Source organism: Mustela erminea, chromosome 7 (genome assembly GCF_009829155.1).
Source record: "Mustela erminea isolate mMusErm1 chromosome 7, mMusErm1.Pri, whole genome shotgun sequence".
NCBI lineage: Eukaryota > Metazoa > Chordata > Mammalia > Carnivora > Mustelidae > Mustela > Mustela erminea.
The window spans coordinates 82,826,679-82,847,775 of NC_045620.1; the positions used below are offsets into that span (position 1 = coordinate 82,826,679).

The 21,097-nt window shown below is 39.5% G+C and overlaps 1 long non-coding RNA gene across 1 annotated transcript; it reads right to left on the reverse strand.

Moving 5' to 3' along the window:
• Positions 1 to 3,661: 3,661 nt before the first annotated feature.
• Positions 3,662 to 20,023, reverse strand: LOC116595646. The gene is made up of 3 exons (XR_004287791.1): positions 19,960 to 20,023; positions 18,537 to 18,538; positions 3,662 to 3,671 (listed from the first exon to the last, which is right to left on the reverse strand). It is a non-coding gene; the product is annotated as an uncharacterized LOC116595646 (long non-coding RNA).
• Between the last annotated feature and the right edge of the window lie 1,074 nt (positions 20,024 to 21,097).

The following is a 21,097-nucleotide window of genomic DNA, read 5'->3' on the forward strand; positions in this document are numbered from 1 at the left end:
GAGGGGATATGGGATAAAAAGAGAAATAAATCAAAGAGAAATAAGAGAATAAAAGAGAAAGTAAGTTGGAGAACATAAGTGATGGGAGCCTATAGTTGCTGGAGACCATGTTCCAACCTGCCCTTTATCAATCTACGTCAAAGTCTGGGCTCTGGTCAAAAATGGCACCCGAGGTTATTAATCACACTCACCTTTGGACTGAGTTAACATTGTAAATAACAAGAGTCAGCAACCTCTTATTACCTGGGGTAATGTGGGTACATCTAAGGTAAAAGCATGAAATGAGAGAGAGTTGTGTAAGAAGTAGAAAAAAGGGGGGAAGAGGACTAGAGAATAGGAGAGAGGGGGAAAGAAAGGCTAAAATGTTATTGCTCTTAAGGAACTAATTAACAGGCAGGGTTAATCAGTTATTAAATGCATAAAGTATTGTGCAGAGAAGGGAGTGAAAGAGGTGAGGCCTACTGCAGAACTAGGTAGGACTTTTAATTTTGTCCTCACCCAGGCCCAGCCTTGAGATTGTTAGACAGAGTAGAGTAGTCCTCAGAGGGACCAGGAGGGCTGTTAGGATCCTCTTTCTCCTGCTGGCATGTGCCTCTCTCACCTGTGTGGCTGCCATGAGAATGCCTACCAGATCCTCAACTACCAGGGGTATAACTAATGGAGAGTTCCCATGCTCTGAAATCTATCAGCACATTTATTCCAAGGCCATGCTTCCCATGGGCTGCTCCTAGCCAATGACAGAGCGCAGCAGAGATAGTAAAGGCAGGCCCGCTTCTAGGAGACACAGGAAACTTCTGATGACTACCTTGGCTTAGGGACTCCTGAACCTTCCTTACACTATGGCAATCTGAGACACTTTCACCCATCTCTTCTTCCCTCTCTCCTCCTGGGGTCAGACTTGTTTCATGAACTGATAACTCCCCTAACCTTGCCAGGCTTCCTCCTCATTTTCTTTCACAGATGGTCCTTCCTGATAAAATCTTCATATATTTAATTCCAGCTTGGCACCTGTTTCCCAAACTAACATAATCTCCAAGCACTAGCAGGAACAGGAAATCCTCATTCTCACTACGCATCTATAATGCAATGCCTTAAGCCAACGCTTGTTCAGTTATACTTAGACAATCGTCATTGTGCTCTGGTGTGATGTAAAAGCTTCAGGTTCAAGGTTCCCGTGCTCGAATAGAGCAGTTCTGGCTTTATCTGTGGGTATTCCCACAGTCCATCTCTGTGAGGAGGCGGGATAACCATTTTTTCCAGTTGAAAGCCTGGGTTTTACTTTTCAGATTCCATTAGAAAGGAGTCAAGTGCAACAGCAGCTTATTCAGTCTCTACATTATAGGGGTCCAACCAAAGACTTGGAATAATTGCTGTCCATTTCTTCCTGATGGCCTTGACCTTCAATTGACCCTATTGGGAGATATGTTGGGAACCTTGTTTGTCCAGCCAATCTTGCAGATTCTAGACTTCATCACTAGATCCACCAAAAGCTCAATACTTGTACAGGTTGCCTTGGACATACAAAGAAAAAACTGGGTTCACTATGAAGCTATGCCCTCACAGTTTTGTTTTGTTTTCTGAAAAGCATTACTTTCATGAGCTTATAATTTCTATATAAATTAGAACATGCACACAATGAACATATATTTGAGGATGCTGGCATAGTATATTATTTGGCATAGAAAACATGCAAATCATAGTATTTTCTCTTGCTTAAAGAAGTCTACCCAACATAGCCTTCTAAATGAGAAGGCTTATTTTTATTTCTTTAGAATCTAAGATTTTCTAATTTTTAAAATTGTGGTAAAATAAACATAACATAAAATCTAGTATTTTAACCTGTACAGTTCAGTGACATTTAGTACATTCTCAGTGTTGTGCAATCATCACCACCTACTTAGTTTCAGAACATTTTCATCACTCCTAAAGGAAACCTTGTACCCACTAAGCACTTAACTTACCTTTCTCATTCCTTCCCCAGCCCAAGGCAACCACTAATCTGATTTCTGTCTTTATGGATTTACTTATTCTGGATATTTCATATAAATGGAATCCTACAATTCTGTCTGGCTTCTTTCATGTAATACACAAGATGTTTTCTTCAAAAAAAAATTTTTTTTTCGTATTTTATTTATTTGTCAAAGAGAGAGAGAACGAAAGCACAAGCAAGGGGAGTTGCAGGAAGAGGGAGAAGCAGGCTCTTTGCCGAGCAAGAAGCTGGATAGGGGACTCGATCCCAGGACCCTGGGATCATGACCTGAGCTGAAGGCAGATGCTTAACTGACTAAGCCACCCAAGCACCTCTATCAAACAGTCTTTAAACAGAAACACACTTAAGACAAGGTTATGCATTAAATAGTTGATGAAAATGTTGTAACCAGAGGCTCATAGAAAACTAACCCTGTATTTCCTCTAGGAGCAGTAGTTCAATATTCACTAATTCAATGTTCATGGTAACTTTACACAACATAATTACCTTGAGTAATGAGATTTGACTATATAGTCCACATTTTATTTATTCATTCTTCAGTTGATGGACATTTGGGTTGTTTCCACTTTTTTGGCTCTTATCAGCAATGCTGTACAAATATTTGCATACAACCTTTGTTTGAACACCCTTTTTTTTCAAATCTTTGGGGGCATATAACCAGATGTCCTCAGTTTTTAATCAGTATAAGGCGACAAAAATGTGCTGCTTAATGGTGAAGGGGACTTAGGGAATAAAAGGCAAAGGAAGAGACACAGGATACTAAGGATACAGGTTGGGTTTAGGGAGAAAACAGAATTGGGCTTTGAGCTGCAGACTAAAGGAGGTGATCAAAAGGAGGTCAGGGACAAAAGAAAATCAAAAATCAAGGAGGCTAGGGATGGTACAAATCAAAGTATCATGTGGATACTTAAGTTAATGGGCCAGGCAGAATGCAACAGATGAAAACAGAGAAGAGCAGATCAGAGTTCTGAGGAAGAAAATATTTTCCCCCCATTTATCTGTAACTTCTATTGAAGTCTTATTTGAAAAGTCCTTCCTTCCTGTCTCAAGAAACTTGGTTCCTGTAACAACTATTTCCCCATACATAGGGAAAGCTCCATAAAGGCCAGGTACTCAGGCTCACCATTGCAGGTAATCACCAAATTTCCTTCTAATTGTCTTCATGAACTTGTTTCATTTCTCATTCCCTTTGCAGTGGATTCTGCCTTTCCATTCAGTTCCTGTTGGATGTGAGACTGGGTCTGCTTTATGGATTCCCGGGTCTTTTTCCATGAATACTCTTCTTGCTTTTCTACTTGTTTCATGTCCCCAAAGCTTTAGATCAACCCTGCCCTATTCCTAATGCCAGCCCTGGTTTCCAGAAACCAAACCCATATCAGAGTCCCAGGGCCCCACTGGTCTGAATCCAGTAACTGAGAAACAAATGTTTTCTCTTCATGGATAAAAAGAATAATGGGATTGACTTTATATATTTACTTTTTCTTTGACTTCAACTTATAACAGATTAAATTTTTTGTTTTATTCCTCCCACCGATTACAATATAGATTTATATATAGTAATCAAAATTTCCCCAGTAACTTTTGAGAAATTTGGTAGAGTAATTCAGAGTTTAACAGATGGAATGAAAAACGCAGAAGAATCAAATCATTTCTAAAAAGAAAAGCTACAGAGGGGCATTTCCTTATATGATCTAAAAAACATATTATAAAGAATATTACAAAGGTACCTGATAGCTCAGTCAGTTAAGTGTCTGCCTTCGGCTCAGTTCATGATCCCAGGGTCCTTGGATCTAGATCCCTAGTCAGGCCCAGCAGGGAGTCTGCTTCTCCCTCTCCCTCTGTCCCCACTCCTGCACTCACTCTCTCTCTCTCTTTCAGATAAATAAATAAAGTCTTAAAAAAAAAGAATATTATAGTAGTTTAAAATTTACAGACCAAGGTACAACAACTGAATTAAACTTAGTTTTTTGACTTTTATTTTTCTTGATGATAGAGAATGCTCAATACATGTCTCTTTATTTTAACTCAGTCAGTTTGGCCTAATATGTAGTAAATACTCAATCAACTCGAAGACAAGAGGCTGCCCAACTTCTTGCCAGGTGTGCGTTTAATCTAACTTACCCCGAGAGTTCATCAGACAACTTGGCATGGGGCACGGACATCTTATTATTTATACCAGGCATTGTCAAAATGAAAGTATACCTGGTCCTCACCTGCCCTGTCTTGGGGGTCCTTTTGATCCCCAATCTAAGCTTCTTTGTGTCCTCTGGCTCTTATCACTTTTTCACCTCCATTGGGAGCTCAGCAGCTTTTTGTGCCTTCTGGAAACCCCCTGGAGTATGAGACTCTGGCAAGTGCCTCTTAGGCCCATCTGCCTACACACTTGCCCCAACATGGCTCTTTTACCATCCAGACAGTGAGTTCTTAGAATCCTGGCTGAACTCCCTGAATTTGGGGCTACTCTAAGAGATCTATAGTTTCCTTGACTGGGATTCCCCAAAGCTTTCTTGGTGTTTCTATCACACTCTTTCAATCTGGGCTTTAACTCCTGGTAGGTGGCATATATACATGACATGATATACTTTATCTATCATGTATATATATATATACATATATCTTATATGTATATATATATATACATGATAGATAAAGTATATCATGTCATTCAATAACCACTCTATGACAGAAAAGTGTTTATCACTTAGGAATGTTTGGCTGTGGGACACCTGTGTGGCTCTGTTGGCTAAGCGTCTGCCTTTGGCCCAGGTCATGATCCCAGACTCCTGGGATCGGTTCTGGGCATTGGGCTCTCTGCTCAGCAGGGAGTTTGCTTCTCCTACTCCTGCTCCACATGCTTGTGCTCTCCCTCTCTCTCTCTGATAAATAAAGAGTCTTTTTTTTTTTAAAGGGATATTTGGCTACAAGTGTTTGAAAACCTAACTATAGCTTAAACAAATAGGGGTTTATTTTTCTCATAAAGCATCAAATTTAAGATAGATAATCCATGGCATTTATAGCTGCTCAGTGTGATCAAGGGCTCAGGTTTTCTCTCTCTCTCTTTGCTTTATTATTCTTAGTTTGTTAGCTTTCACTTTTATAGTCAACAGATGGACGCACCTCCAGGAATCACATTCCCATTTGAAGTAAGAAAAGAGAAGGAAAAAACCTCATCAGCTGTTTTGTTTCCTTTAAGGGGAAAGCAATACTTTCTCCAATCTGCTTAGCAAACTTCTGCTTACATCTTACTGGCTAGAACTGTTTCACAAGGGCACCTTCACTTATGAGAGAGACTGGGAATTGATAGAGCATTTGTCTTTCCAGACTTTATTATAGAGGAAGGTAAAAGGGAAGGGGGCTGGGAATTAATGTGAAGCAAGCCAACCTACAGTACCTGCATGGTAGATAAGGTAAACTGGCTCTCTAAATATTCATTCCACCCACCTTTCAGTGTACCATTTTGTATAGAGACTAGAAAGGTAAAAACAATTTTTCCCAACTGGGATCCTGTATTATTTAGTTTTTGCTAATCAGATGCACTTACACAAGAGTTGGGAGGTAGAAGTGAGTGAGGTGGAAGCCATTCTGTTGTTCTGGGTGGCAAGTTGCTAGTTTCCTTGGTAGTGGTGGACCTGCTGTAGAACATGCACATTTCAGAGATTTGGCAGAGCTTGAAAGTCAGCAGTGGTGGTGATGGCAGAGCCATCTGATCCTTGGTGTGTGCTCCTCAAGCCAATAGTCCCAAAGATGGTCTCCTGCTGGTGGCAGAAATAACATCTCTGCCAGTGGCTAGTTCTGCAAACCTGTTCTGGGACTTATTTTTGCAGGTCTGGCCTGGAACTTAACTCTTCAACTCTACCTAAAATTTTAAAAGTTTCTAATTCCATGTGTTCAGTACTTTTGTTTAAAATAGATAGTTTGTTTTTTGCAGTGGATCCTGGCTAATATCATCTGCTACAGTTTACCTCTCTAGGTTTCCGATATGCATACCTATCTTTCCATCGAGTATCTCTTTATTTGGAGGGGTCATTCCTTCCCCCAAGATTTCATCCAGTTCTTGGATTCAGTTTGAGTGATTTTTATCCCTCCCTGTCGGGTTCATGTATGGCTCCCCCCACTGTGGTTAGTCTACCTTCCATGTGTAGAGAAGCAGCAGGAGGACTACAATATAAATATGAAACCTGGAGCTGTCAGTGGTCCACAGCACACACACACAGCACACATACAGAATCCTGCTGGGCAGGAATGGGGAAGACTCTCTACAGGGACAGTGGAATTAATAAGCTCCTGGTTGAACCATCTTTTTGTCAGTCCTGTTCTGTTGTCTGGGAAAATCTCTTTATCCTCAATGGCCACATCTTATTTGGTCACTGGAGAACATTCCATTCTTATAGAGATTTTGTAGCTCATCTCCTACTGACATGGATTCACGAGTCCTGGGATTGCCTTTGGGGCTGAGGAGTCAGTCGTTGGCTTTTGGACAGCCAGGCCTGGCATTTCTTTGAAGCTTCCACCAACTTAGGAGGTTTTTTTGTCAATCCCGTGCATGACTAACCATAGTCACAGACTTATTTAGACACAGAATTTAAGTCTGAAGATATTTTTTTTAACGTATAGGGCCTGTATGCTCTATTTTTTCCCTTAGCTCTAAGCTAATCATAGCCACTGCCTTAGGGCACTTTCAGTCAGTAGCCTCCTGTAGGGAGACACCAAATTTAATCACTTCTTTTTTCTGTACTCTCCCTCTCTTCTTCTCTCTGGTAGAGAATTTCTAAGGGAAATTGCATGAGAAAGGCCTGGAGCCCTAATCTTGTCTTTTGCTAAAGCTGTCCTTTTCTTGCCCTTAGATAACTTTCTGCATCAATAATAGAAATTAGCTTTTAACCTCTCTAAAGTTCCAAATCCTGGGAGTTTCAGGAATTTAGGGTGACAGCAGGCAGAGCACTTCTCCAGGCAAAGCTCATTTTCTTTCACCTCTTCTTCTAGGCTGGCTCCTCTTGGGCCAAGTTCATCTCTTTTGTAGGACTTTGTAGAAAGCGGCTAGCATTCTCAATAGGGTGTGTGTTGGGGGTGGGAGGTAGGAGGTGCATAATTTGAATGCATCAAACTGGTTTTTAAAAAAACCATCCAGAGAATTCTGAGTAACCAGTTTATTTTTCTTTATAAAATTTTCTTCAACTGAATAGATTTTCTTCCACTGAAAAGCATTTTTAAAAGTAAGGCCTGGATGATGTCACCACAATGGTGGTGTAGGAGACCCCAGCTTCTCTCCCCCCAACAAAGATCAACAGTTAGACAGTTATTCATGAACAAAAACAGTTCTGGGAAAGATCTGGAGTCTATGTAAGAAACTTTAGCAACACAGTGGAGCAGAAAATGGGTGAATAAGAGCACAAAACAGAAAGGAAAATAGCTTCATTTTGTCTGTATCATCCCATCCCCCAGGCTTTCATTGCTCAGCACCAGGAGGGAGCTGGAAACAGTTCCCCTTGCTGAGAGAGGGAAAGTGGAGTGAACAATCAGCTTCTCCAGCTTTTTGGTGAAATGAAGGACCCACTTCAGTTTTACCATACCCAGAGATCAGCAGCACTGAGATGTATAGAGACAGCAAGGACCATGGAAGGAAAGCAGAGCATCAGAATCAGGTATGCATCAGGAGCAACTGCAGTTTTTAATGAACTCCTGGCAGAGGTGGAGAAACCAATGGCCATCACAGCCATGGTGGACTCCCTCCAGATTTTACCAGTTTTTACCCCACAGGTATTCATGTCACAGACATCAGACATCTAAGACCCTTCCAGCTTCCTCCTGACCCCCAACCCTTGCCAGAGCCAGGACATACAATGGCAGTCAGCTCAGTCTTCTGCAGCTGCATTAATGCAAGTCACTAACCTAGGCCTTACAGTTGTGCACCATTGATGTGTGCACACTCAGTACTAGCCCCTCCAGCTGTGCACCGGCATGTTGACAGCCTGATGCCTGTCATCAGCCTCCACTGATGTGTGTGCATGCATAGCAAGATCTTGCAACCCCAGAAGTGTAAATTGACCCTTTTCCCCGTCACTGCCCTGTATCATGGGGCTCATCTGCAAGTAGTTTCTCTTGCATGCCCCTGCATGCCCCCATTCTGACTCTCAACACCAACCTCCAATGCTGTGTGCTCATGCAAGACCCAGCAGCCACAGCAGTGCACACCAATAGTCAGGACTTTCATAACTGCCAGTGTGCCTGCAGTTGTTTGGCCCTGGCCCTCTTTGCTGGCCTGGCCCCTACCACTATGTGTGTATCTACAAAAAGCCCCTGGCACTATATACGTACCTACAGCTGCCTCCTGTAGCTGCATGTGTGTACACCACAATCTCTAGCCACTAGCACTGCCTACTCTTGTCCTTAACCACTGGACCTGGAGGTGCTAGTGAGGGCCCCAATAGACCTTGCAGACACTACAGGCATCCCACACCACTAGCCAAGGACCACATAGTCTCAATGCTGTGGACCTCAGCAGCCTGAGCCAGAGCCATCATGCCTCCCCAGATCCAGAGCCACTACATGTCCCTGTACTTGACAACTGGCACCACTAACCCTTGAATCACAGCATGTTCCAGCATGTCCCTACCCACAAGTGAAAGTCCTTCTTAACCACAGTCAGTCCATACATTCTGGAAGCATCTTCAAATACACAAGGTACCTATCTTGTACCTACACAAGGCTACAGATATCACAAAGAATCAGGGAATCATGACACAATCAAAGGAACACAATAAACTCCTAATAACTGACCCTGAAGAAATGGAGACACATTAATTGCCTGACAAAGACTTCAAAATAATTATTTGAAAGATGCTCAGAGAGGGAGAATGACATCAGTACCATGGTAGTGTGAGTTGTTCCTCTTTTCCCTCCCCTTTGATTTACAACTCATCAGTTATCCATAACAACAACAACAAGAAACAACACAAACAAATTAAAAAAACACATGTGTACAGCAAACCAGGACACCTGAGAGATCCATCCATCTATGCAGGTGGATTAGACTATGGAAAAGGTAGTGGAGCAAGAGAAGGGGCAGTGAAACCCATGGCAGCCCTCTGGCAGCGAGCCAGCCCAACTGTTTTGGGCACAGGAAGTGGAGGTTGAAGTTGGTGAGTATGTGTGTGTGTGTGTGTGTGTGTGTGTGTGTGTGTGTGTGTTTTGAGGGGAGAGGTGTGCCCTATCATGTGCGGGCTGCCACTGGAGGGACCAGTTATTCTCTCTGAGGAGAGATGACAGTGACTTGCAGGAGGGAAAGGAAAGAGAAGTAGGCAAAAAGAAGTGAAGAAAACTATCTCCTGTTGTCTGCCTCATGAGGCCAGAGGACAACACATTATCTGGGACATACTCCTTACCCCAACATGAGGATTCCCCTTCAGGACTGTGGGCACCCAGAATGCCAAGTGCTAAGTATACATCTCCCATCCAACCATTGCCACCCTTTGCTTTTTTTTCTTTCTTTCTTTTTTTTTTTTTTAAAGTACTGGCTCCTAACTCTAGTGGCCAGTCAGTGCTAATGAGAGAAATCAAAACTTGTGCTATCGCGCCACCTTCTGGAAAACAAAAGGAAGATTCCTAACTATCAACCTGTTGGAACTGTTAGAATCAAAGTAAACAAAGCATTGCTTAAAATGAGAAAGTTAGGGAACAAATGTGGTGGCAAAGTTACTTCTCATCAAACACCATGAAAATCACAGTAACACAGTATCACAAAAAGAAAATGACAGTTTTTCAGCAACTGAACTCAAAGATATGGATATTGTGATCTAACTGATTAAGACATTTAAAGAGCTGTTATGAAGAAATTCAAGAAACTACAAGAAAACTCAGAAAGGTAATACAACAACGTCAGGAATAAAATGAAAGAACAGAAGGAAAACTTTACCAAAGACATTAAAATTCTTAAGAAGAACCAAACAGAAATTCTGGAGCTGAAGAATTCAGTAATGAAATAAAAAATAGAATGCACTGGAAATAGAGCAGATCATATGGAAGAGAGAATTAGTAATCTCGAGAATATAGAAATAACTCTGGTAGAAGAGAGAACTAAGATTTTAAAACAGCAAGGTAACCTTGTAAGAACTATCTGACTCCATTAAAAGAGTCAACATGAGAATAATGGGTATCCCAGAAGGAAGACAAGGAGGGGGGAGTAGAGAGTGTATTTAAAGAAATAATAGCTGAGAAGTTCTCAAATCTGAGGAAGAAGCTGGAAATACAAGTCCATGAAACGAAAAGAACACCTTGCTGTCCCAATGCAAAAAGACCTTCTCCACATCACATTATATTAAAACTGTCATAAATCAATGATAAAGAGTTTGAAAAGCAGCCAGTGGGAGAAAAAGGGAGTAACCTACAAAGGAGTCCCCCATTAAGCTATCTACAGATTTCTCAGCAGAAGCTCTATAGCCCAAGAGAGAATAGAGTGACATATTCAAAATACTGAAAGATAAAAATTGCCAGCCAAGAATACTCTATCCAGCAAAGTTATCCTTCAGATATGAAGGAGAAATAATGGCTTTCCCAGACAAACCAAAGCTGAGGGAGACCACCACCCTTAGATCTGCCTTATAAGAAATATTGGAAGTAGCTTTTCAAGCTGAAGTGAAAAAACAAAAGTACACACAACTCTGATTAAGGTGATGAATAGAATTAGAATACTATAATCCTTTTTTTTTTTTAAAGAATGGTATATATTAAGCTCAGTGGTATATAAACTCAATGGTATATATTAAACATAAAGATTAAAGGGAAAGATTATGAAAAATAACTGTAGTTACTACAACTAGGTAATGAAATCACAACATAAAGACATCATTTGTGACATCAAAAATATAAAAGGGGAAGAACAAAAGGATGGGACATTTATAAGTGAATGAAGAAGATAAATTGCTATCAGCAGAAAAAAGGACTATTATGATATGTTACCATGTAAATATCATGGTAACCACAAAGCAAAGACCTAGAGCAGAGACACACCATAAAATTAAAAGAGGAGCCTGAGCAAATTACAATGGAAAACCACAAACGTACAAAGGTAAACAAAAACAGAAGGGAAAGGAAATGATGAAGAGGCAAAATAACCAGAAAGCAAAAGATAAAATGGCAATAGGAGATCCTAAATATCAATAATTACCCTACATGTAAATGGATTGAACTCATCAATAAGGCACAGAGTGGCTGGATGAATTAAAACAAAACAAAACAGGACCCAACTATATGCTGCCTACAGTAGATTCATTTAAGTTCTAAAGACACTCATAGGCTCAGAAGCTGATATTCCAGGGAAGAGTTAAGATGGTGGAGTAGTAGGGGGACCCTTGGCTTGACTTATCTCTTGAACATAGCTAGATCAGTAGCAAATCATTTAGAACAACTAGAAAATTGATCTGAAGGTTAAGGGAACAATCTGCACAATTAGAGGGACAGAACAAGGCGGGTGCAAGGTTTGGATATGTGAATTGGGGGAGAGAAAAGTCCTGGTGCCACGGAGGGAAGGGAGTCCTTCTTGGCAGAGAGAAGAGCAGCATGTTGGTTTTTGCAGGAAAAACACTCCCCCAAGACCATTGATTGGGGAATTGGAAAGAGGTGACTATGACAACTTTTTGCAAACAGTGGAGTTCAAATTCTGAGGTTTTATTTATTTTTAAATTAATTAATTAATTAATTGTTAGTGGGGGGAGGGGTAGAGGGAGAGGAAGAGAGAGAATCTTAAGTAGGCCCCATGCCCAGCGCAGAGCCTGATGGAGGCCTTGATCTCACAACCCTAAGATTATGACCGGAGCCCAAATCAAGACTTGGATGCTTAACTCACTGAGCCACAGAGGTGCCCCCAAACCTGAGGTTTTAGAAGTCTGTGCCATTTGTTGAATCCAAGGCAGGTGAGCAATAGTGATCCTGAGGAGAGGGAGGGCAGAGGCCCAGGAGTAGACAGTGTACACCATAGTGTGGAGATGCCCTGGGCCACAGTGGGAGAGAACATTCCTCTTCCTGCAGTACATTTGGAAGAGGGTATACTGCCTCTCCAAGAATGAGGGACCTGGTGGGTGCCATTGAGAGGACAGAGGCATACAGAGGGCAAATAACCCAGTCACACTTTTCTTGCTGTGCTTCACCATAGACTCCAGGCACCTGTGCAGCCATTTGACTGCTTTTCTGTGACAGAATGACACCAGGTACAGTGCTGGGAAGGAGGAGGAGGGGAGGATCTGCACCTTGCCAGGTCCTTTAAGATTTAGAGTTTTAAATCCCAGTTGCATGCCAGAGATAAAAAGCAGGAGAACTGTGGTGTTGGGCGTCTCATTCAGGTTGAGGGCAGGGATATGACAGAAGCCTGGGACACAAGAGGGGAGATTGTTTGCTTTTCTGTGAGGGTTTCCTGAAGAGTGGCAGAAATGAGTTCCCCTCCCTGAGAACAAAATGGTGCAGTGATGCCATTTTCCACTCCCTACCTCCTGCCCACCAGCACAGTTGGACTTTAGAGAGCAACACAGTACCCCCTGCCCCAGTGGAGGCTGGAGCCACTTATACCAAACCCTGCTCCTCTGCACCTTGTAGGAGCATCTTTACCAGGGCAGGTCTGACTGTCAGCCAGCCTAGCAGACCTCTTCCACAGAGGACCAAAACAGGTCCCCCACATGTACCAAGTCTACTGATCATGGAGTGCTCTAAGGCATCAACATCAGATCTGGTGGGAATAGGAGCAGTGTGTGTGTTTCTCTCTCTCTTCTTTCTTTCTTTCCTCTTTAGAATCAAGTTTATAGTTTTGTTTTTGGGCAGTTTTTGTTTGTTTGTTTGTTTCCTTATTTTTTCCATCAGGCTTCTTTTTTTTCTTTCTTTTTCTTCGGAATTGGGTTTATTGTTTTTTATTTGTCTGTTTATTTGCTTTTGTTGCTGCTGTTGTTGTTCCTTTTCGTTTCTCCTTCTTTGAATCAAGAGTTTTTTTTTTTTTAAATCAGTCTTCTTGTAACAAAGAAATCAAAGCACACCTAGTGAAAGGTCTAAACACTCCCCACTGCATACAAGGAGGAATTCTGCAGAGGACTGACCTTTGGGAAAGAACAGTCAAAGCACAACAGTAGAGTGCACACAGCGCACACCAGAAACACTTCCTGAAAGGCCAGGCCCTGAACAGTGTATGACCCTTTCTCAATATAGCATTTGTCTCGGGAGCAGAAACATAATAAGCTTTCATAACATAAAAAAGACAGAAACCTAGACAAAATGACAAGACAGAGGAATTCTCCCCAAAAGAAAGATCAAGAAGAAATCATAGTCAGGGATTTGCTCAAAACAGGTATGAGCATTATATCTGAACAAGAATTTAGAGCAACATTCATAAGGATTCTAGCTGAGCTTGAAAAAGCATAGAAGACAACAGAGAAACCCTTGTTGCAGAGATAAAGACTTAAAAACTAATCAGGCTGAAACAAAAATGCTATAATTGAGATGCAAAACTCACTGTAATCACAATGAGGACAGAAGAAATAAAGGATCAAATAGGTGATACAGAAGATTAAAAATACTGAAAATAATTAAGCAGAAAAGAGGAAGGAAAGAAACTATTAGATCACAGATAAAGATTTAGGGAACTCAGCAATTCCACAGAGTGCAGTAATACCCATATCATAGGAACTCCAGAAGAAGAAGAGCAGGGAAAAAGGGACAGAAGATTTCTTTGAGCAAATTATAGCTGAGAACTTCCCTTATCTGGGGAAGAAAACAAGCATTCAAGTCCAAAAGGCCCAGAGAACTCCCCTTAAAATCAGCAAAAACAGGTCAACACCAAGACATGTCATAGTGAAGCTTGCAAAATACAAAGATAAAGAAGAATTTGGAAAGCAGCTAGGGACAAAAGGTGCTTAATCTACAAGGGTAGGCATAAGATCAGTAGCAGAACTGTCCACAGAAACTTGACAGGCCAGAGGAAAGTGACTATTATAATATATTCAATATGCTAAATGGGAAAAATATGCAGCCAAGAATACTATATTCAGCAAGGCTGTCATTCAGAATAGGAGAGATGAAAAGTCTAAACAAAGACTAAAGGGAGGCCATGAACACTAAGCCAGCTCTGCAAGAAATATCAAAGAGGGCCCTTTGAGTGGGAAAGAAAGACCAAAACCAATGAAGACTAAAAAAGAACAGAGACAATTGATAGCAACAATAACTTTACAGGTAATGGCACTAAATTCAGATCTATCAATAATTACTCTGAATATTAATGGACTTAATGCTACAATAAAAAGACATATGGTATTATAATGGATAAAAAAATGAAAAAAAAAAAAAACCAAGACCCATCAGTATGCTGCTTATAAGAAAGTCATTTTAGACCCAAAGACACATCCAGATTAAAAGTGAGGGGGTAGAGAACTATCTATCCTGCCAATGGACATCAAAAGAAAGATGGAGTAGCCATACATATATCAGCTAAAGTAGATTTTAAACCAAGGAGAGTAACAAGAGATGAAGAAGGGCACTATATCATAATAAAGAGGTCTATCCAACAAGAAGACTTAACAATTATAAATACTTATGCTCCCAATGTGAGAACACCCAGATATAAAAATCAATAACAAGCTTAAGGAAAATTATTGATAATAATACAATAGTAATGGGGGACTTTAACATCCCACTCACAGCAATGCACAGATCATCTAAGCAGAAAATCAACAAGGAAACAATGGCTTTGAATGACGCACTGGACCAGATGGGCTTAACAGATTTATTGAGACCATTTAATCCTAAAGCAGCAGAATACACATTCTTTTTGAATGCACATGGAACATTCTCCAGAATAGTTCTCATACTGTGTCACAAATCAGGCCTCAGCTAGTACAAAAAGACCGAGATCATACCATGCATATTTCCTGACAACAACACTTTGAAAGTTGAACACAACCGCAAGAAAATTTGGAAAGACCACAAATACATGGAGGCTGAAGGACTTCCTACTGAAGGAAATAATTAAGATTAAAACAGAAATAAATGAAATAAAAATAAAAATAGTAGAACAGATCAACAAAACTTGGAGCTGATTCTTTAAAAGAATTAACAAAATTGATAAACTCTTAGCCAGACTCATCAAAAAGAAAAGAGAAAAGATCCAAATAAATAAAATGAAGGAAAGAGGAGAGATCACAGCCAACAACAAAGAAATACAAACAATTATAAGAGAAGATTATGAGCAGGTATATGTCAGCAAATTGGACAATCTGGAAGAAATGGATAAATTCCTAGAAACATATAAACTATCCAAACTGAAACAGGACAAAACAGAAAACTTGAATGGATCCATAACCAGCAAAGAAATTGAATCAGTAAAGAATAAATCTCCCAACAAACGAGAGTCCATGGCCAGATGGCTTTCAGGGGAAACATTTAAATAAAAATTAATACCTATTCTTCTGAAACTGTTCCAGAAAAGAGATACAGAAGGAAAGCTTCCAAACTTACTTTATGAGGCCAAAACCAAAGCCTCCACTAAAAAGGAGAATTACAGACCAATATCCCTGCTGAACATGGATATGAAAATTCTCAACAGGATGCTACCTAATCTAATCCAACAGTACATTTTAAAGATTAGTCACCATGGCCAAGTGATATTTATTCCTTGACTGCAAAGATGGTTCCATATCTGCAAATCAATGTGATATGCCACATTCATAAAGGAAAAGGTAAGAACCATATGATCCTCTCCATAGATACAGAAAAAGCATTTGACAAAATATAGCATCCTTTTTTTTTCCCCCAAAAGGAAAACCATCCTTTTTATTGATGAGATTCATCAGTTTAATAAATCTCAGCAGGACACTTTCCTTCCTCATGTGGAATGTGGGACTGTCACTCTGATTGGGGCAGCCACTGAAAATCCTTCCTTCCAGGTCAATGCTGCTCTAGCTAAACTGTTGTCAGGTTATTGCTCTTAAGAAGCTTCCTGTAGAGACAATGGTGACTATTTTTTTTAATTAATATATAATATATTATTTGTTTCATGGGTCTGTGATTCATCAGTCTTAAACAATTCACAGCACTCACCACAACACATACCCTCCCCAGTGTCCATTACCCAGGGACCCCATCCCTCCCATCCCCCTCCACTCTAGGAACCCTCAGTTTGTTTCCAGAGATTAAATCTCTCATGGTTTGTCTCCCTTTCTGGTTTTGTCTTGTTTCATTTTTCCCTCCCTTCCCCTATGATCCTCTGTCTTGTTTCTCAAATTCCTCACATCAATGAGAGCATATGATAATTGTCTTTCTCTGATTGACTTATTTCACTTAGCATAATACTCCCTAGCTCCATCCATGTTGTTGCAAATGGTAAGATTTCATTTTTTGATGGCTCCATAATATTCCATTATATATATATATATATATATATATATATATATATATATACATATATATATATAATAATCCTATTAATATTTTTGTTTAATATTCTACAGTGTAACACAGTGACTTCTACTGAGGTATAATTCCAACTTTTAAGCATTATTTTGAAGTACCATTTGATTGTAAAATGTGTATTACCCCTCACCTATGGGGCACCTGGGTGGCTCAGTGGGTTAAAGCCTCTGCCTTCAGCTCAGGTCCTGATCCCAGGGTAGTGGGATTGAGCCCAGAATCAGGCTCTCTGCTCAGCAGGGAGCCTGCTTCCCTTCCTCTCTCTCTGCCTGACTCTCTGCCTACTTGTGATCTCTGTCAAATAAATAAATTAATAATGTTTTTAAAAAATTAGATACATACATCAAAGGAACAGAAGAGAGAACCCAGAAATGGACACAAAACTATATAGTCAACTAATCATTGACAAAGCAGAGAAGAATATCCAATGGGAAAAGACAGTCTCTTCAATAAATGGTATTAGGAAAAGTGGACTGTGACATGCAGATGAATGAAACTGGACCACTTTTTTACACCATACACAAAAGTAAATTCAAAATGGACAAAAGACCTCAATGTGACACAGGCAACTATCAAAATCCTAGAGCAAAACACAGGCAACAACCTCTTTAACCTCAGCTGGGCATGTCTCTGGAGGCAAGGGAAAAAATAACAAAAATGAACTATTGGGACTTCATCAAGATAAAAAGTTTCTGCACAGCAAAGGAAATAATCTACAAAACTAAAGGCAACTTTGGATTAGGAAGAGATATTTGCAAATGACATATTGCATAAAGCGCTAGTATCCAACATCTATAAAGAACTTATGAAAATCAACACCCAGAATAAATAATCCTGTTAGGAAATGGGCACAAGACATGAACAGGTTTCTCCAAAGAAGACATACAGATGGGTAATAGACACAGGAAAAAAATGCTCAACATACTCATCATCAGGAAAATACAAATCAAAACCACAATGAGATACCACCTCATACCTGTCAAAATAGCTAAAATCAACAAGTCAGCAAACAACAGGTGTTGGTGATCCAAAGAAAGGGGAACCCTCTTACGCTGTTCGTTACACTGCAGAGAAAGGGGAACTCCCTTACACTGAATGCAAACTGTTGTAGCCATTCCGGGAAACAGTATGGACATTCCTTAAAAAGTTAAAACTAGGGGCACCTGGGTGGCTCAGTGGGTTAAGTCTCTGCCTTCAGCTCAGGTCATGATCTCAGGGTCCTGGGATTGAGCACCGTATCAGGCTCTCTGCTCAGCAGGGAGCCTGCTTTCCCCTCTCTGCCTGCCCCTCTGCCTAGTTGTGATCTCTGTCAAATAAATAAATAAAATCTTTAAAAAAAAAAGTTAAAACTAGAACTACCCTTCAACCCAGCAATTGCACTACTAGATACTTAACCAAAGGATAAAAAATACTGATTCAAAGGGGCACATGTATCAACCACATTATGGAAAGAGACCAAATGTCTTTTGACTGATGAATAGACAAAGAAGATGTGATATGTATATATATAAATATATATTTTCATAACAGAATATTATATATAAGTATATTTGTTTATTTTAATTTTGAATTTATTTATTAATATAAATATTTATTTATTAAAAAAATTTTTTTTCAGTGTTCCAAGATTGATTTTTTATGCACCACACCTAGTGCTCCATGCAATACGTGCCCTCCTTAATACCCACCATCAGGCTCATCCAACCTCCCACTCCCCGCCCCTCCAAAACCCTCAGATTATTTTTCAGAGTCCACAGTCTCTCATGGTTCATCTGCCCTGCTGATTTCCCCCAATTCACTTTTCCTTCCCTTTTCCTAATGTTTTCCATGTTGTTCCTTATGCTCCATAAATAAGTGAAACCATACGATAATTGACTCTCTCTGCTTGACTTATTTCACTCAGCATTATCTCCTTCAGTCCCATCCCTGTTGATATAAAAGTTGGGTATTCATCCTTTCTGATGGAGGCATAATATTCCATTGTATATATGGACCATATCTTCTTTATCCATTTTTCTGTTGAAGGGCATTTTGGCTCTTTCCACAGTTTGGCGATTGTGGCCTTTGTTGCTATGAACATTGGGGTACATATGGCCCTTCTTTTCACTACATCTGTATCTTTGGGGTAATAATAATAATAATAATAATAATGACTTATTACTCAGCCATCAAGATAATGATGCCATTTGCAATGATGTGGATAGCACTAGAGTGTATTATCTTAAGTAAAATAAGTCAGTCAGAGTAAGACAAATACCATATGATTTCACTCATATGTGGAACTTATGAAACAAAACAGATGAACATAGGGGAAGGGAAGGCAAAAAAAAAAAAAAGATAAAAACATAAGAGAGTCTTAACTATAGAGAACAAACAAGGTTGCTGGAGGAGACATCGCAGGGGGATGGGCTAGATTAGTGATGAACAGGGGGTGTTAAATGTAAGTGATGAATCACTAAATTCTACTTCTGAAACTAACATTACACTATATGTTAACTAAATTGAATTTAAATAAAATCTTGGAAGAAAAAATAAATATGATATTCCAAGTACACAGAAGTGAAAAGAAGGTGGGCATAGCAATACTTGTATCAGACGAAATAGACTTCAAGCCAAAAAAGGTAAAAAGAAACAAAAGTTATTTTATAGTGATAAAAGTGTCAATATATTAAGAAGATATAACAACTGTAACTGTATAGACTTCTAACACCCAAACACTGAAACACCCAAACACATAATGAAAACACTGAAACATATTATGTAATTAATAACAGATCATAAGAGAGAAGTAGACATCAATATAATAATAGTAGATTTCGACATCCCACTGTCAGTGTTGGATAGATCATTCAGACAGAAAATCAACAAGAAAACATTGGAATTTAACCACACTTTAGAATAGACTTCATAGACATATACATACCATCTAAGAACAGCAGAACACACATTGTGCACATGGAACATTCTCAGGATGGATCACGAGAGGCCACAAAATAAATCTTGGCAAATTTAAGAAGCCCGAAATCCTACCATCTATCTTCTCTGACTACAATAGTATGAAAGTACCAAGAGAAACAAGAGGAATCAGTGACAAGAGGAAAATGAGGAGGTTCTGAACAACCACCAGAACTCCCTAGGGCATAGTCCAGAGGCAGCAGACTTAAATGCCCAGCCTGCATGAAAGAGGCCTATTTGTTTATCTTAAAAGCTGTGGCCTGAAGGTCAGACTTTTAATTCTCATTTCGGAGCTGACTACAGTCCTCTCTAGATACTAGGGAAGCTAGCAAATGCCAAATGCCAACTTCATGCTCTCCCTGTGATTCATCCCAGGTTGTTTGTGTCTCTGAAAGGAGCTTGTGTACATGTCTGGCACCCCAGGTTTTGTAACTGCCACCCAGAGGACACATCCCTTGATAGACACAACTATGGTTATCACCTCAGGGTTCAATGTAAACAGAGAAGGCAGAAATGTCCATCATCCAGTCTTCCCCTTAAAGAGTTATATTTGCATACTTTAAAGAAGATCATTATACAATGATGAAGGGATCAATCCAACAGGAGGATACAACATTTGCAAATATTAACACACTCAACCTAAGAAGCCCTGAATATAGATAATGCAAATATCAACAGATCCAAAGAAAGAAATAGACAACAATACAATAATAGTAGGAGACTTTAAAACCTCCCTTTCACCAATGGATAAGTCCATCCAAACAGAAAATCAATAAGGAAATGTTGGCCTTAATACATTAGACCAGATTGACTTTACAGATACTTACAGAACATTTCATCCAAAAGCAGCAGAATACATGTTCTTCTCAAGGGCACATAGAACATTGTCCAAGATAGATTATATGTTAGGCCACAAAACAAATCTTAATAAATTTAAGAAGGTTGAAATTATATCAAGCATTCCTTCTGACCACAATAGTATGAAACCAGAAATCAGTACAAGAATAAAATTGGAAAAGTCACAAAAACGTAGAGATTAAATAATATGCTATTAAGTAACCAATGGGTCAAAGAATAAATCAAAACAAAAATTTTTTAAAAAGTTGAGACAAATTAAAATAGAAATACAATATACCCAAACTTATGGGATGCAGCAAAAGCAGTTCTAAGAAGGAAGTTTACAATAAAAACATCTATATTTTTAAAAAATGAGAAAAATCTAACATAAAAAAACCCAACTTTACACCTCAAGGAACTAGAAAAAAGAACAAACAAAGCCCCAAATTGACAGAAGGAAAAAAGTGACATATACTAGAGCAGAAATAAATGAAATAAAGAAAAAGAAAAACAATAGAAAAGATCAATGAGACTAAGACTAAGAGTTTGAAAAGATGATAAAAATTTACAAACCTTTAGCTGGCCTTAGCAAGAAAAAGAGAAAGGACTCAAATAAACCTAGAACTGTAAGAGGAGAGACTACAACTGATACTGCAAAAATATAAAGGATCATAAAAAATTATTAGGAACAATTATATGCCAACAAATTGGAACAACCCAGAAAAAATGGAGAAATTTCTAGAAACATACAATCTACCAAGAATCAATCAAGAAGTAATAGAAAGCCTGAACAGACCAATAAAAAATTAAGAGGACAGCTTTTCTGCCCATGGATGCCACCGAGTAAGCATCATTAAAGTCTCCCCTCCTACTGCCATC